This window comes from Prunus avium, chromosome 7 (assembly GCF_965620075.1).
Source record: "Prunus avium chromosome 7, drPruAviu1.hap1.1, whole genome shotgun sequence".
In the NCBI taxonomy this organism is placed as follows: Eukaryota; Viridiplantae; Streptophyta; class Magnoliopsida; order Rosales; family Rosaceae; genus Prunus; species Prunus avium.
The window spans coordinates 6,889,980-6,906,202 of NC_142290.1; the positions used below are offsets into that span (position 1 = coordinate 6,889,980).

At 39.5% G+C, this 16,223-nt stretch overlaps 2 pseudogenes; both read left to right on the plus strand.

The window, feature by feature from the left end:
- Positions 1–3,254: 3,254 nt before the first annotated feature.
- Positions 3,255–4,389, plus strand: LOC148292920 (uncharacterized; annotated as a pseudogene).
- A 46-nt stretch (positions 4,390–4,435) lies between these two features.
- Positions 4,436–7,912, plus strand: LOC148292921 (uncharacterized; annotated as a pseudogene).
- The last annotated feature ends 8,311 nt before the right edge of the window (positions 7,913–16,223 follow it).

The following is a 16,223-nucleotide window of genomic DNA, read 5'->3' on the forward strand; positions in this document are numbered from 1 at the left end:
ACATCAAATGGATGAAAAGGTGAAAAAGTTAACTAATGAGGTCACAGATTTTGAAAGAGTTGGTGCCTCTTCTTTTGAAGAATCAGGTAATTACTTATTAGGCTCTAATGGGCCACCCACAGGGTCCACACTTACCTTCTTCCCAACTTCAGGCACCGACGAGCTTGCGGGCCTTTTTCCTAAGTCTCTCCTTGGTTCCTCCTCAACTCGCCTCTTCCCAGGGTCTCGAGACAGAGTTTCCTCGGTTTGCCTCTTTTGCCCACCTCGGGCAGGAAACAAGGCAGCACTTGTCGCCTGGCTCCTAGCCACCAACATATGGGGAGATCCCCTGACCCGAGCCTGGGAGCCTCCTACCGACCCTCTCGCGAAGCCCTTTTTCGCCAGCTTCATCAGATTAGCTTGCAGAGCAGGATCATTCTGACCAGGCCTCATCACTGACACGTCACAATTTGCCACACTTAGTAAATCCAACAAAAGCAACAATCAACATAGAGGTAGAGAAAGGATAGCCAACCTGTTGAGCTGAGCAGACCTTCGCTGGCAAGGAGAATATCAGTGGCCCTCTCGGTACTGGGCAAGGCAAGTACCTGGTCAACTTGCTCCTGCTCAACTTCGAACAGCTCGGCTCGTTCCAATTCAACTGCAAAGATTCACCACGTATGTCCATACACAGAAAGGACAAAACGAAGAACATAAATACATGGACACATTTTTTATGAACATATGTAATAGCAAAACAAGGCTCAATTGACAGTCCTGCACGGTGGCCTGACCTGGCATTCTAAAGCGCCTTTGTATCCTAGGCTGCCTCGGCTCGACCCCCTCCGCGAATTCCCACGCACCCGAGACATAGAACTAGTGCAGTTTCCATGTCTTTTGCGAGGAAGGGCTACTTTCAATTATCTTCTCCACTGCGCTCTGGAGATAACAGAACCCAAACTGATATGGACTTCTCTTCAATAGGAAGCAGTGCAACATCTGGTTTATGGTCGGCTCTGACTTATGCATCCGCTGCCACAAAGCATAGACACTCACCATGGTCCTATACACATTCGGATTCATTTGATAAAGCGCTACACCCAGCCGACTCATCCACTCTTACAAAAAGGGGGACAGTGGTAGCCGAACACCCTGCTTCAGTATGTCTACACACAAAGTCACCCACCCTAGTGGCGGTGTGCTCGGCTTCTCATTTCCAGTCGGCGCCCTAAGTATAATATTGCTTGGTATGGCATATTCCTCTCGGAGCCAATCTAACTTCTGTTGTGTCATACTACTTGGATGTTCATCAGCTAACCATCCCCCCTGCTAACTCAGTCCTTGTACTCGCCTCAGTCACCTCACCCGAGCCTGTGCCTACCCGCGTGCCAACATTTTTGGGCTTAACTCTATCTCCCTCTACGCTCTGGTCGACACGCGATCTACCCTCGCTTCTTTCACCACCCGACCCACCCACGACAATTGTCACCTCCCCCTGCTCTCATTCTTCACGTCCTTCACCACCCTGATCAGCACTCTCCACTATTCTGGCTCTGCGATACTCGATGTTCCCCTCGAGGGCATACCCTCGCCCATCTGCTCAGCTACCTTATACATTTCCTATACTACTTCTGTGTCTCTCTCATCACCCCTAAAGGTTGACCCGCTGCTCGATGGCTCCTGCGAGTCAGCCATATCTGATCGGCTTGACATGTTTTACACCACTCCCAACGAAGCACTTCAAACACAATCAATCAAGGAAGGGGCGAGTTCCACAAATCAAAACACACCAAAAAAGGAACACTCGATGCGCACACTCTAAAAAAGCCAGAAAGCACGAAAATGCTTGGAAATTCAAATGGCGATTCTGGGCAAGAAAAGAAGGAAGAGAAAGGAAAGAAGGAAAAGGAAGGAAAGATACTAACCAGCAACACCTGCGACCTGGAAAGCTACCATATTCACACACTTGACGCACTGAAAAAAATCGCCTAAACACACTGCTCCAAAGCTCTCCAACGGGATCAATGGCACAAATGCTTGAAAAAAGGCATGCTCCAACCCTTTTATACCACGACAACCACGCGATCCCCACAGTCTACACATCGGGTGCTTCGCTAGGATAGCCACACGTGGTCGAACCACAGCCCCCATCAGACGAAGCGATGGGAAATGAATCGACGCGACCCTTCCAACATGCCCTTCCAACATGCCTACTGTTAAAGGCCATTAAATGCACCTTTGCTCCGCCAATCGGCCAGGGGCACGTCACCCACACTCAAGTGCCTGCAATTCAAAAACCTAGCGCCACTACTACTCCAAGGAACCTACTCGGCTGCGAACTTGGGGGCTATACTACCTGAGCCTTAGAACTTGGTATAAACAAAAAGGGACAAAAGGGGCTCGGCTCACTCAAAAACATAGGAAATTAAGCAACTCCCCACCCAAGGTTGGCTCCTTGAGGTAAAAAGTTAGGGGGCTACTATTAATGACTCATACCATCACTATGAGCCGAGCCCACCAGGAGAAACCACGTGGCCATAGTGGACCAGATCACTTATATACCGACCCGATCACTTATGACACCCTCGGCATCAGCAGTGGGCTCCTCAAAGCAGAATATGACGAAGCAAAGGTTGGACCAGTGATCGGGTGTTTAGTCACCGACCCGACCGCAGGGCATCATGTCCCAAACCAGAGGAGCATTAATGAAACAGCCTGGCAGGCAGGGAAGGTAGGTTGAGGCACGTCCCATCCCTGACCAAGTGTCACCTTACTCTTCGTTCTCCAGGATAAACAGGTTGGTGATGGAGAGGGATCATTTAATACATCTCCCATCCTTGTTTGCTGTCACTTTGCCACCTGACCCTGTCAAGAAGTAGGGTGATTGGAAGTGAAATAGTAAATGTGATTCAGGCCAGGGGAATAGGAGAAAAGATATCCTCCATAAATATCTTTGTCTCTCCTTCTCCCCCTTATAAGTACCCCTCACCTATCTCCAGACAAAGGTAATAAATTCTTGACCTAATGAACCATATATCCATTTCTCTCCACCACCACATAGTTTCTGACTTAACCATCGGAGGGGGCTTAACTGGGATCAACCCCAGTTCGCTCCTGTTCTGATAAACCATTCTAAGTGTGGAGGTTCTCCCCAGGAGTCCACCTGCTTGCACAATCATATACAAACCTAGGCCCCTGCCAAGGTTCAAGTCACGACACATTAGGGATACACGGTTTACAGAGATCAACCTTTATACCCTAGTTACAATAAGTACATGAAATTGTCGGCATTAGTGAAGTTATATAATTTGAAATCAAAACATGGGATGAGTGAAGTATGTTTTATAGAATTATTGATACTTCAAGGAGATTTGATTCCATAAGGAAATACAATACATTTCTCTATGTACGAGGCAAAAAAGATTTTGTTTGCATTGGGGATGAGTTATGAGAAAATCCATGCATGCCCCAATGACTGCATCTTGTATAGGAGGGAATATGAAGATTCAACTAATTGTCCTACCTTTGGTATCTCAAGGTGGAAGGAAGGCAAAGATTCAATCTTGAAAGAGGGTGTGTCAGCGAAGGTGGTGTGGTATTTTCCGCCAGTTCCAAAGTTTAAAAGAATGTTTCAATCACGTAAGACAGCTAAGAGTTTGATTTGGCATGCTGATAGAAAATCAATTGGGGGTCATATGTCTCATCCAGCGGCCCGTCTTGGAAACTTGTTGATGATAATAGGCCCGAGTTTGGTAAAGAGTTGAGAAACTTGAGATTGGCTCTCTCATCTGATGGATTCAATCCCCACAGTTTTTTCAGTAGCAAATACAGTTGTTCGCCAGTTATCTTAATTACATATAATCTCCCACTATGGCTATGCATGAAATGAAAGTTCATGATGTTGACCTTATTGATTTCCGGTCCTAAACAACCCGAAAATGATATAGACGTCTACTTAGAGCCTTTGATTGATGATTTAAAATCTTTGTGGGATGGGATTAGAGGAGTGTATGATGCACACATAGGAGAATAGTTTACACTCAGAGGTGTATTGCTGTGGACAATTAATGTTTTTCATGCCTACGAAAACTTATCTAGTTGTGTTGTTAAAGGATATAAAGCATGTCCAATATGCGGCAATGATACACCTAGTCACAGGTTGAAAAATAGCCACAAAATTTGTTACATCGAGCATAGAAAATGGTTACAAACATATCATCCATATCGGAGGCAGAATGCAGCTTTTAATTGGAAACTTGAATATGACCCGCCTCCCGAGCCATTAACTGGAGAAGAAGTGCTGCAAATGGTTGAAGGTATTAATAACAAATGGGGCTCGAAAAAAGGGGGAAGTGTTGGTGAAAATGATGGTGACAAAATTTGTTGGAAGAAGAAGTCAAAATTATTTGAACTCGAGTCTTGGAAATACATTCATGTGAGGCATGCCCTAGATGTTATGCACATTGAGAAGAATGTTTGCAATAGTATCATTGGTATGTTGTTGGAGATCCCTGGAAAAAATAGAGATGGGATTGCTACTCGGTTAGATTTATTGAACATGGGGGTCAAAATTGATTTGCAACCCAAGTATGGAGAAAGATGTATTCGCTTGCCTCCAGGACCTTGGAATTTTTCAAGAGCAGAGAAGAGAGCGGTTTGCAATTCTTTCTATGGTATGAAGGTCCCTGAAGGTTATTCTTCAAATATAAAAAATCTTGTATCTTTACAAGATTCAAGACTTCTTGGCCTTAAATCACATGATTGTCATACCTTGATGCAACAATTGCTCCCTGCGGCAATTCGTTCTGTTTTCGAGAAGCTTGCAAGGTATGCAATAACTCGATTGTGTTTGCTTGAGAAATACTTTCCCCCTTCATTCTTCGATATCATGGTTTATCTAGTAGTACATCTTGTTAGAGAAGTTCGTCTATGTAGGCCAGTTTATTTTAGACGGATGTATCTATTCGAAAGATACATGAAAGTGCTAAAGGGGTATGTTTAGAACCGTACTTATCCCGAAGATTGCATTGCTGAGCAGTATATAACTGAAGAAGCCATAGAGTTTTGCACTGAGCATTTATCTGATGTAAGTACTATTATAAAAAATATAGTTTTCCTTTTCCGTAAAGCCAAATACAAAAACATTTATATTATAAATAACTTATAAACAAATTGGAAACCTTTAAAGGTACAATGAAATTGAAGAAAACTAAATAATAGGTAAGTAAAAGAAAAATAAATAATAAGTAAGAAGATGAGTTTGGTACGGTCACATCAAAGACGCTGTCCTAAAGCCTTTGTAGCGTCCCTACGTGCAGGTACTGACGGTCTACAAGACTCCAAGATACGACCCCTTGTACACAAACTCAAGATTCGCTATGAGCACGTTCATAGACGGATAAAGGTATTTTTAAAACAAGAATCAGACGAAGGGTTTTACAAAATAATCAGTGCGAAATAGAAATTCATACGACGGCATATCAAGTTACTATCGTCTTTAATCTACCCAAACCCAGAAATTTGCATTGCTTTTTGAAGAACAAAGTTCTGGGTTCTGGTAGCCTAAAGACTACGGATAATGGAGGAAAAGTCGTCTATAGGTTACCAAATGCAAACTAAAAATCAGACGACGAGAGTAAATGAACAACCGACGTATAATAAAAATTTAGACGACGATTTGATCCATCAACCGTCGTCAGGGTTTACAAAAAACCGCAGTCTAAATCTCCCATCCCTATTCCTTTTTCAAGATCCCATGGCCTAACAAACATAAAAGAACCCAAACAGAGAGTAATTATTACAAGAATGCAAACACCGAAACATAAAAGAACACAAAGCAAGCTCCTAATTGAGAACCCATAGCTCCCAAAAGATAATTTAAGAAACCAAAGCTACCAAAACTAACGAAAACATTTATGGATTTAAGAAGCCGTGCAATATCATTAGATAAAGAGATTAGGGTTTGTACTTACATGGATAATGAGAGAGAGCTAAGAGAATATAACAAATGCTCGAGAGAGAGCTCGGAGAATATACCCAATGCTTTGAGAGAGAGCGAAAACTTTAAGACAAATTTATGTTGAAGAGAGAGAACAGAATATTTTCGGGTTAAAGGGAAATTCTGAAAATTTTAGATTGCGGTAAAAAATTTCAAAGTACCACGTTTTTCAATGACAATAGTAAATACATAGATATCGCCGTTTAATTTCAACGTATGACGACGATTTACGTACATAACCGACGTTGTAAACTGAAACTACGTCTTCATATATAGGAAACGTCGTAGTAAATTATTTTTACGTTGCATTTTAAGAAACCGACGTCTTAAATATTAAAAAATAAGATTGAGTTTAGGTTTCCTGGGATTCGAACGCGCGTAATTAACGAAAAATAGAAAGAGAAAACCGGCGTCATTTCAATAAACCCTAAATTTTACAATAATTATAAAAAAAAAAATACAAAAGTATGAGAAAAATGAACCGAAAATTGCTACGGACTCCTTACAACAATGCCTTCTATAATAGTAGGCTAAAATTTGGATTTCATAATTTTGAATTTATGGCACCAATGGATCACATAAACCTTAGGGTTATGTTAAGAAAAGTATAAGGACTATCGTGCTTTGTCTCTAAATGTTTTTGACTTTTTGTTATCACTTGTAATTTTGAAAACTAAAATTAAATGTTTCAAGCCTTTACGGGCAAGATATTGTCTCAATGAGTGCATAAAATTTTTCGGATTTTTTTTAATTATATTATGAATATTAGTAATTAAATACAATAAAAAAATATTTGTAAAATTACATTTTTTTTAGAGATTTAGGGGAGAGACAATATTTCAATGAGTGCATGGTAGTTGTCAGTTTATTTTTTGGAATTAGTTTTGAATTTATTATGAAATTAGGAATTAAATAAAATATAAAAGTCATATTAAAATAAAATGACAACGAAATAATCGACGTTGGATCCAATTTCAACGACGTTAAAAAACACAAAACGTCGTTCTAGATCACTTTAGACGTCGACAAGGACACTGTAGGGGCCTTTTTCTTCTGGCAGCAGCAAGTGGGCTGGGCTGCTGCAAGGAGCAATCTGATGCAAGTGTCCCCTTTGTCTGAGTTCAAAAATTAAGGCCCAAAATGCTTCGAAAGGGCAGCAGGGCCTCAGGAAAAATTTTGGTTACCTTCACCAACCAAAACAATAGCAACTTACAGGTAATTTCTTCATGCTTACAGATAAACTTTTGAGCTTGGCATGAGAGGCATGTGGCATGGAAGCAAAATCAACATGAGTTTAGCACTGAGGGGAAATTTAGGCTTTCTTAGGGGGAAAAAGAAAGTGTTAAGGTGAGAAAGGAGAGGCTTGTAGGAGATTTGGCTAAGAAGAGGAAAATAAAGAACAATGCTCTTCCGGTAGCTTGACAGATACTCTGTCTGCCAGAAAGGGAAGATGGAGAAGAAGGGTGAACAGTGCACACGATTGCTAGATTTTTGCAGGTAAGAGAGAAAGCTTGCTCTCTGAGTGTGGGTTGCCTCTGTTGGGTAGGAGAGGCCTCATTTTATAGCTGCAGGAAACTATTAGGGTTTCTTTCCAATTTGGCCAAGCTTTTCCTTCCTTTCTCCTCCCCTCCCTTGACCTACCTATCTTAGTGAAATTGCCTCTATCTATTTGCATGAAATTAGGAATTTTGGGAGCTCAAGGCCCCCCTTTCCCGCAGCAACTTCAGTAGGAGACTCCCACTCTCAGCTATTTTTCTTCTTCTTTCATTCCTCCTTCCATGGCTAGATCTGATGAGGGAAAGGAAGTGGATATACATGCTGGTTCAAAGGGTGCTTCTGGCAGCTCGCAGGCTAATACCCCTTGGTTCCTTAATGTTTCTTGCTTGGAGCTTGCTCCCCCCATGTGTTGGAACCCCCAGCAGCTTTGTTCAATAAGTCTTCAGACCTCCCCCTTCGTGGCTTTTGTTCTCCCAGCCAGCTGGGGCAATTGTATGGGCCAAGATGGTTCATTAAGTAAGTGGGCTTTTTGGTTGAGTCAATAGGCTATTTTTCGATTGGGCTATTTAAACGTTTGGGCTTTTGGTAAGGTCCATAGGCTATTTTGACTGGGCTATTTCTTCCTCTTGTGCTCACCCACATGTTTGGGCCTAAGAAATGGGCTTGAGTCCCGAGGCTCCCAAGCGACTCGAGACTTCCATTTCTCAGCCCATCAATGGGCCTCATGTTGATTTATCACCATCCATACCACAACCCACTCAAGCAAGCCCCGGGCATTTGAGTGGCTTGGGTCCACTTAAGCTTGTAGCGCGATTGGGTGTGAAATAATAATTTCCCGCTTGGCATGGCACGTCGCTTGGCACACTTTTAATTATGACGCTCGATAGGATAATTGGCATGGATTTGCAGAGCTAAATGCATTTTTATAATTTTGCTCTCAGTTTCTAGCATGACGGATTTTACCTGGCATGGCATGTGGCTTGTGCATGGCAGACTTTTGTGTATTCCAAATCGGGTCTCCTCTCAATAATATATCGCTTTGGGCTGGGAATTTATTCGGGCCCAACCATGGATTTTTTTGGGCCTCAACAGACACAAAACGACGTTATTATGTTACCACGTCATCTTGTTTTGAATCACCGACGTGGGTTATTGTGTTACAACGTCATTTGGTTTTTTATCACCGACGTGGATTTTATTTATAACGTGTTTTCTAAAGTAATTACCGCCGTTGTTTACATATACAACGTCAACTTTTGTAAGTTAACCGCCGTTGTATGTCTTTAAGACGTCGATATTTTTATACAACGGACGTAGTATATCGGTACACCTATATAATGAAGTGGATTTTCTCATCTCATATCTATACGTAAACCATCTTGTTTTTAATTTTACACGGTATTTTTACGAATTGCTGTCGATGTTTTATTTCCCGCTATAGAAAGATGGCGATTGTTTATACCTGTGAGACGTGTAAATGTGAATGAGACGTCAGTTTTTGGAAAGTAAATTTATTTTTCATGATTTACTCTCGTTGTAATTCATTTTAAAACCTAAATATCCTAAACAAAAAAAAGGTCAAAAAAAAAATTAATTTTCTTTGATGATTGCTCAAATGATGAAAAAAATTTATTTACATTGTTATTAAATTAAAATATACCTAAACATTGTTATAATAAATTACATCAATTATCATTCGGTAATTGTTTATTACCAATTCTGCCCACTCTAGCCTGACTTCGTCAATATCTTTTTGTGTATACACCACTGGTTCTTTTTTCTTTTCACACTGCAAAATAAACGAAAAACCCGACGTGTTAGAAGGATAAAAACGACGGTTTTTAAAGAATAAGTCGTTGTAGTAAAATAAAAAAATTATATTTTAAATTTTGCCTTTTACCTTCTTCTCAAATGCTAGGGCTGTATCATAAATTATATCTCTCGAGAAATGCATTACGTAAAACCCACACTCTACACTTGTTGGTTGTTGAGGAGTGCATGTAGATTTTTCCATATGGCTCCTACTTTACGTGAGTGTTTGCCTACATGAGAGTTATACGCTCTGATTGAATTGATTCAAGAAAACAAAAAGGGTTAATGTCAGAACGAAAAATCTAAATAATAAAAAATAACCGTCGTGGTAAATCAGTTAAGATGACAGAGTTTTAAAAAACGTGACGTAGTAGTTTATTTCATACGGCGGTATGAAACTACCATCGTTATATAACATTCTAACATCCGTAACAGGGAAAAATGTCGTATAACCAAAAGTTGTAACACAAACGACGTGGTATTTCAATTAAGACGACAGTTTAGAGAAATTACTGATGTAGTAAATTTTTCAAACGTGGGTATTAAAGTACCGACGTTGTATTTTCATTATAACGTCGGTATTAAAAAAACATTCGTATAATTCAAATGCCCATATAAAAAAAAATCTTAGATTTGAATAAATCAACTTACGTATTCACTATATTTTTCATGTCATCGTCAACACAGCAGTTTCGCTGTGAATTCATATAATAGGCAGTCTCCTTAGCTGGTTTCACAATTACCAACACCCAATAGAACAAAGAAAAATATTACAAGGAAAATACTTAAAATAGTTAAGGGGACTAACCCTGGATTATAAGGGACCAAGAAAAATTCATCCCTATCTGTTGTTTTCAGGCCTTCTGACAGTTGTTTTTTTGGGTAAGATAAAGATCCAGATAGGGAGCTTACTTGTCCAGGGTCGACAAGCCCAACAAAAGTTACCATATTTGCCATTTTTAAATAGTCAAATAAGTACCTAAATATATGAAATTTAATTAAATGAGATTTTAATTTAAAAGAAAGATAAATATAAAACAAAATATAGGATTTCTAGAATTACCTCATGTACACTGCAATCACTGTGGCTCCAATCTCAACCATGGAACCAAACTATAAAATGTCTTCATCCAAGAGGAAGGTATCATGATCAGTGCCAAACACTTCCTCTGGAATGTGAACTTTCACAGTTTCGTTAGTAGACCGCAACTTGGTCTGGGCAAATTGGCATAGGGCCAACAGAGGAGGTGGCATGTCTAGTTTTGAGAGATCCTGTTACAAGAAATAAATAAAGAAATATAAGTTAGTTTGTATACCAAGTAAAATAAACGACTCTAACTAAACCAAACAAACCGACGTGGTATATAATATAAACGACGGTTTCTAGAACATACTGACAGAGGAAAGGTTATAGACGACGGTAAAGACATAACCGTCGTTGTATAAATATTCTACGGTCGCTATAATATAGAAAGGTCGTCTAATTAAAATGCAGTGAATGCTTTAATGAAATAGACGACGGAAAAGAAAGACGTGGTATTTCACTCACAACAACGGTTCTTGGAAGAAACAAACGTATTTTGGTTTTCAGACGTCAGTACGTATATACCGTCGTTTGTTCGAAACATTAACATCGGATATTTAAAAGAGCGACGTCTATTTAAAATTTAAAAAGCAAAAAATGAAAATATAAGAGATTTTACCATTTCATCTTGCTGGTTTTCAGCAGTATCAGCATCAAGCTTTGGATCTTCTTCCCCAAAACTAGGGGTCTGGCATTAGTGGCTCCAGAGCAGCTTGCCTTGTCAGACATTGGATTTTTGGGGCTTTGTTCGTGAGGTTGTACATGAATTGGTGTAATTGGAGTAATTGGTGTTTTCAGCATGTTGGGATCAAAATTAGGAATTAGTTGACGGAATTGGGCCAACATAATTTCCCACTCTGCTATGACTGCTTCCAAAACATTTTCCCTTGACCTAGCCTCCATCCTCAATGTCTCTTCTTTGACTGCCTCCATAAGACTTTCCTTCAATTTGTCAGCAAATTTTACTTTTTGCTGTCTCGGAAAATTGAAGAATTGAGTTGTGGAAAAGCCAGCTCCAACTCCTTTGACTCTCCCACCATGCTCGGGGGTTCCCAAAGCCAGAGTCAAAATATCATTGCTCTCGGATACAGTCAGAGTACCCTTGGAGACTTGTTTTTGCAAATCATCCTAAAAGAGAGAGAGATGGTAAAACAGATAAATCAACCGACGTAATAACTTAGTGACAACGGGGGTTTTATAAAAAAAATAGACGTAGTATTGATTTCACACGTCGGTATTACAATACCGCCGTTGTGTAACAATTCCAACGTCGGTAAAAAAAATCGTCGTATTTTCAAAAGCTATAAACAGATAAATATAAATAAATCAAAAACCTTCACCGTCGTAGTAGTTCAATTACGACGACGGACTTTTCACAAAACTGACGTAGTACATAATTTCAAACGGCGGTAGTAACATAACGTCGTTGTATATCAATTCTAACGTCTATATGAGATAAAACCGTCGTAAATTTTAATGCAGAGGTGAAAAAATTAACAAAAATATGCATTCTTTTCCAGAAATTGTGCACCACAAATTTCAGAGAAATAAATGGAGAGAGGGAGAGTGTGTGCTTGAGTAAATCAAGGTAGTTGTAAAAGTTTAAAAAAAGGCAGCCGTCTCAGGAATATAAGCCGTCATAGTAATTCAATATGGACGTCTAATTCAAGCAAAAACCGACGTTCTATTGTATTTTAAACGGCGTTAAATAGAAACCATTGTGGTGTTCAAGTTAAAATGACGGTTTTTTAACATGCGACATATACGAAAAGAAAACACTCTGTTTTTCAAATTTAGAATAGAGTTAGTGAGACTTACGATTAATTTTGCCTTCTCTGCAACCTTTGGATCAGTGATGTTTCCCGTTTTATCTTCTCTTGCCTTCTTCCATAGCAGAGATCGATCAATTTCTTCACCGGGCATGGTTTCTTCCAATTGGTCCTCCAAACCAACATACCCTTTTCTAGACAACTTATGGTTTTACTCCAATTTTTCCTTTCTCTGTTTATGCCCATAATGCACAGCTCAAAATCTGGGGATAACCTTGAAGCTACAAAGGCATCCCATTGCGATTTCTCTATGAACTTATAAAGCTCAAGGGGTTCTTTTAACTTCTCCTTGTCATGTGCGAATGGAAGGATATACTGCCTAGTTACGTTATACTAGAAATCCTTCCATTTTTTGGCGGCAGACGACAGGACCATCTTCTTGCACCCTTCCCCAACAACAATAGCCATTTGAACAGCATCCCAAATCTGCTCCTTCAGGTCCTTGGGCATTGAGTCCATTTCTTGTCCACAAGGGGGACTCTGGTGCGTGCCAAAACACCAATGTAAGACTGCATCTCAACAGCAGCCTTGCCATGTGGTCTGCACCTTTTATTGAACTCAACCACAGGCTTAATCTTCTAAATTTTCCTTTTCACAACACGGCTCATTGTGTTGATACTGCAAGTCGATTTTGGCTCAACGACAAATGTGGCTAACCTCGGGTCTTTATTAGAGGTTGAAGAAAATCTCATCCTCTTCGTGGGTTTGCTTTGAACTGATTTGGCTTCATCTATTTGAGCCTTTGAAACTGCAACAACGTCCTTGCTAGGACCTTTTGACACTTGAGCTTCCTTGCTTTGAGATTTTGAAACCATTTTTAATTAATCTGCAAGAAAAACAATGACGGTTAATTAAAACGATCGACGTAAAATTAAATAAAAGACGTCGAAAAAAGACAACCGTAATATTGAATTTAGCACAACGGTTTCAAAACAACACCGCCGTCGTACAAAAAATACCACGACGTTATATAAAACAACCAACGTCTTACTAACATTTCTCAACAAAAATGGTATGACAATAGGACGACGGTTTTATGTCGTATTAATTGTTACACAACGTCGATTCTTAAGACTAAACACTGACGTGGATTACAAATTAACACGTCCAAAACAAAAGACAACCGTCGTCTCACTGAGAGGTGATGCAGGAAAAAGGTAGAGTTCTTTCTGGCAAGAGACGATCGTTTTATTTTGATTCCGACGTAATAATTGCCACACCATGACGGTTATTAACCACCGTCGTGTAGTTTGCATTAGGTAGGATTTTACTACCGTCGTGGTGTGTCGATTCTAACGTCGTAAACAAGACAGAACTGTCGTCTTCAGGCGTCGTGAGGTTAATGGACTAATGAATTTAATCAAACCAGTGAAAGATTTCGTCATTTTGATGGAGTCTTGTTTCCAGACTCGTTCTTTCAAAACCCACATCACATGAAAATGAAAAAATGAAAAGAGATTGAGAAAAAACCTTTGGCATCCAAAGAAAGTTTCCTTTCGACGTTAACTTTGGTGATTTACGGATGATGACGAGATTCAGATGATGATGATTACGAAGCTGCTTTTGGGAACTAAGAGGGAAACTGAGATATTTTATCGATGAGAGAGAACGTAGAACTTTAGGTCAGGTGATGAAAAAGTTTATATATTTTCCCAGAGTTCAATAACACGACGGTTTTATTAAAAACCGCCCTAGTATGTAGTTATAACTACTCAAAAATAGTAGGAACCGACGTGGTTATTAATAAAGCCAAACGACTTTTGGAATTCCGAAACCGACGTGGTTGTTCAAGTTTTACATGACAGAAGTTTACTTTTAACGACCTGATATTAAATGTTATGACGTTGCTTATTTATCTATACCGTCGTTGTATTTTTGAAGTCAACGACCATTAGCTTTAGTAAACCGACGTGGTTATTTAAATTCAACGTTACCTTGTTTTATGCATAACCAACGTTGTTAGTTTTAAAGGTCGTTGCCTTCATTTACAAAAATTTAACCACCGTTGATTATTACAATTTGACGTCGCTACGTTTAATAGAACTGATGTGGATAATGAAGATATTTTCTATAAATTTGATTTTTTCACGCGTTCTTTAACTTTCAGTTTTCAATTAGGGTTCCAACTTCTTCTTGCCCTTGGCTCAGTCTCATCAACTTCTAAAAAATTGTCTTTCTGAAAGCAAATGTGGAAACTTTATTTGATTGATTCAATAGGTGATCTATGTTTTTAGTTGCGTTTTCTGCTTTATTGATTCTGTTTGTACCATATCTGACCCTCCACTCGTACAACGACACGTGGATCTTATAAACTCGCCCAAGTACCCAAGGCCTCGGACAATCGGCATCGGCCACCGATGGCATTGTCTCAAAGCTGCGAACAGCCATTACGAGCCCAACTCGTCTACAATCGGCATCCCCTACCGATTGTAGAGAATCAACCTCGAAGTACCCGCCCAAAATATCTAAGGACTCGTGTCGACCTCAGAAGGCCCTCCCACGAGTCCCACATCGAAAATGAGCACTAAGAGCATACTAAATGCCCTCTATAAATAGGCCCCTCCACTACAATACAGGGGTAAGACTTTTCAGCTTGACTTTTATACTTCTATATGGTCAACAGCAAGAGCTCTTAAAACAACAAACTTACTTCGGCATCGGAGGGTCTTAGGCTGGTTCCACACCGGTTCCATAGACCTTACGAGTCTCGACTTCTTTCTATTCAGGATCAGCATCCAAGGACAGGAAGAATCGGCATCCAATATTCAATCGATCTCTCGATCGTCCATCCCATTTGTAAGTTGCACTCATCTCTATCTGTTCAGATTTAGCGCCAACAGATTCAATAGGGGATTTCTTTGTAATTGTCTTTGGTTTGCAGAATGATTCCTCACAAGACCAAGCGTGGTGCAACCGTACTTGCCCGTTTGAAGGCATACGAGGGTGTTCCACCTCCTTATGATAAGATAAAGAGGATGGTCATTCCTGATATGAGGGTAGTTTTGTTATTTTTGTTTGGTTCTGTTTTCGTGAACTGAAAGGTTATTGTTTTTGGAAATTATCTAATTCCTGTACACAAGTACTGTTTGTTGCGCAAGCTTTCATCTGATTCTTGTACTTACAAATAGTCACTAATGAATTTATCTGTGGCTGTGCAGGAGCTTGAGAACAAGCTGAGGGTGAAGGCAGAAAAGGTTGTCGAGGAGAAACTAGGTCCTCAGCTAGTATTTGCCTTTTAAATATTGCTCCTATTAAATATTGATCAGTAGATGTTTGCCTTTTAAGACGAAAATGTTGTTGAGGATTGACTTGAGAATTAAATTTTGTTTTGTGTTAAAATACTTGGTTGTTCCTTGTGATGGTTTTAAGTATTTTGGCAGTAGTTCTTTTTAATAGATATTAAGAAAGATATTACCAAAATAAATAAAAAATTAATTTTAAAAAGCAATAAAAATAATAAGTCGATAAATTAATCTCTCGCGTCATGGTACATTGATTTAACACGTCTTTTTTTGTAATATACCGACGTGGATTCCATTATATTATACGACGCGGACTAAGAACAGTTGGTCGTGTTTAGTTAGGAGTTAACATGGCAGGTTTTTTGTTGAACTGTAGTCTTTATTTTCTACGTCGGTGGACTCATACCTGCTGTCGTTGTTTTTTGGTCAGATTTTAACTCTGAAGAAAACCTTTTTAATAAGACGATGCTTTTGTATTTGTGTGCGTCGTTTTAAAAAAATATTCAACACTACCTCCATTTTTTAGTTGTTTAAGTCACTTATCCACGACGGTTTTTTGTTACCGTCGTCTTTTTCTGGTCGTCTTTTTCGCTTTTTGTAGTAGTGATGTCTATATTTATATTGTCCATGTCGTGGTAAGCTAATTAACAACGACGCCCAGGTAAATACTAGGGTCATAGTAGATATATTAACCAGGAGGGTCATAATAGACATTACAAACTCAATTTAAAAATAAAAACCTAAAAATTCGGAAAAAAAAAAATTAAAACGTACCAAACCCG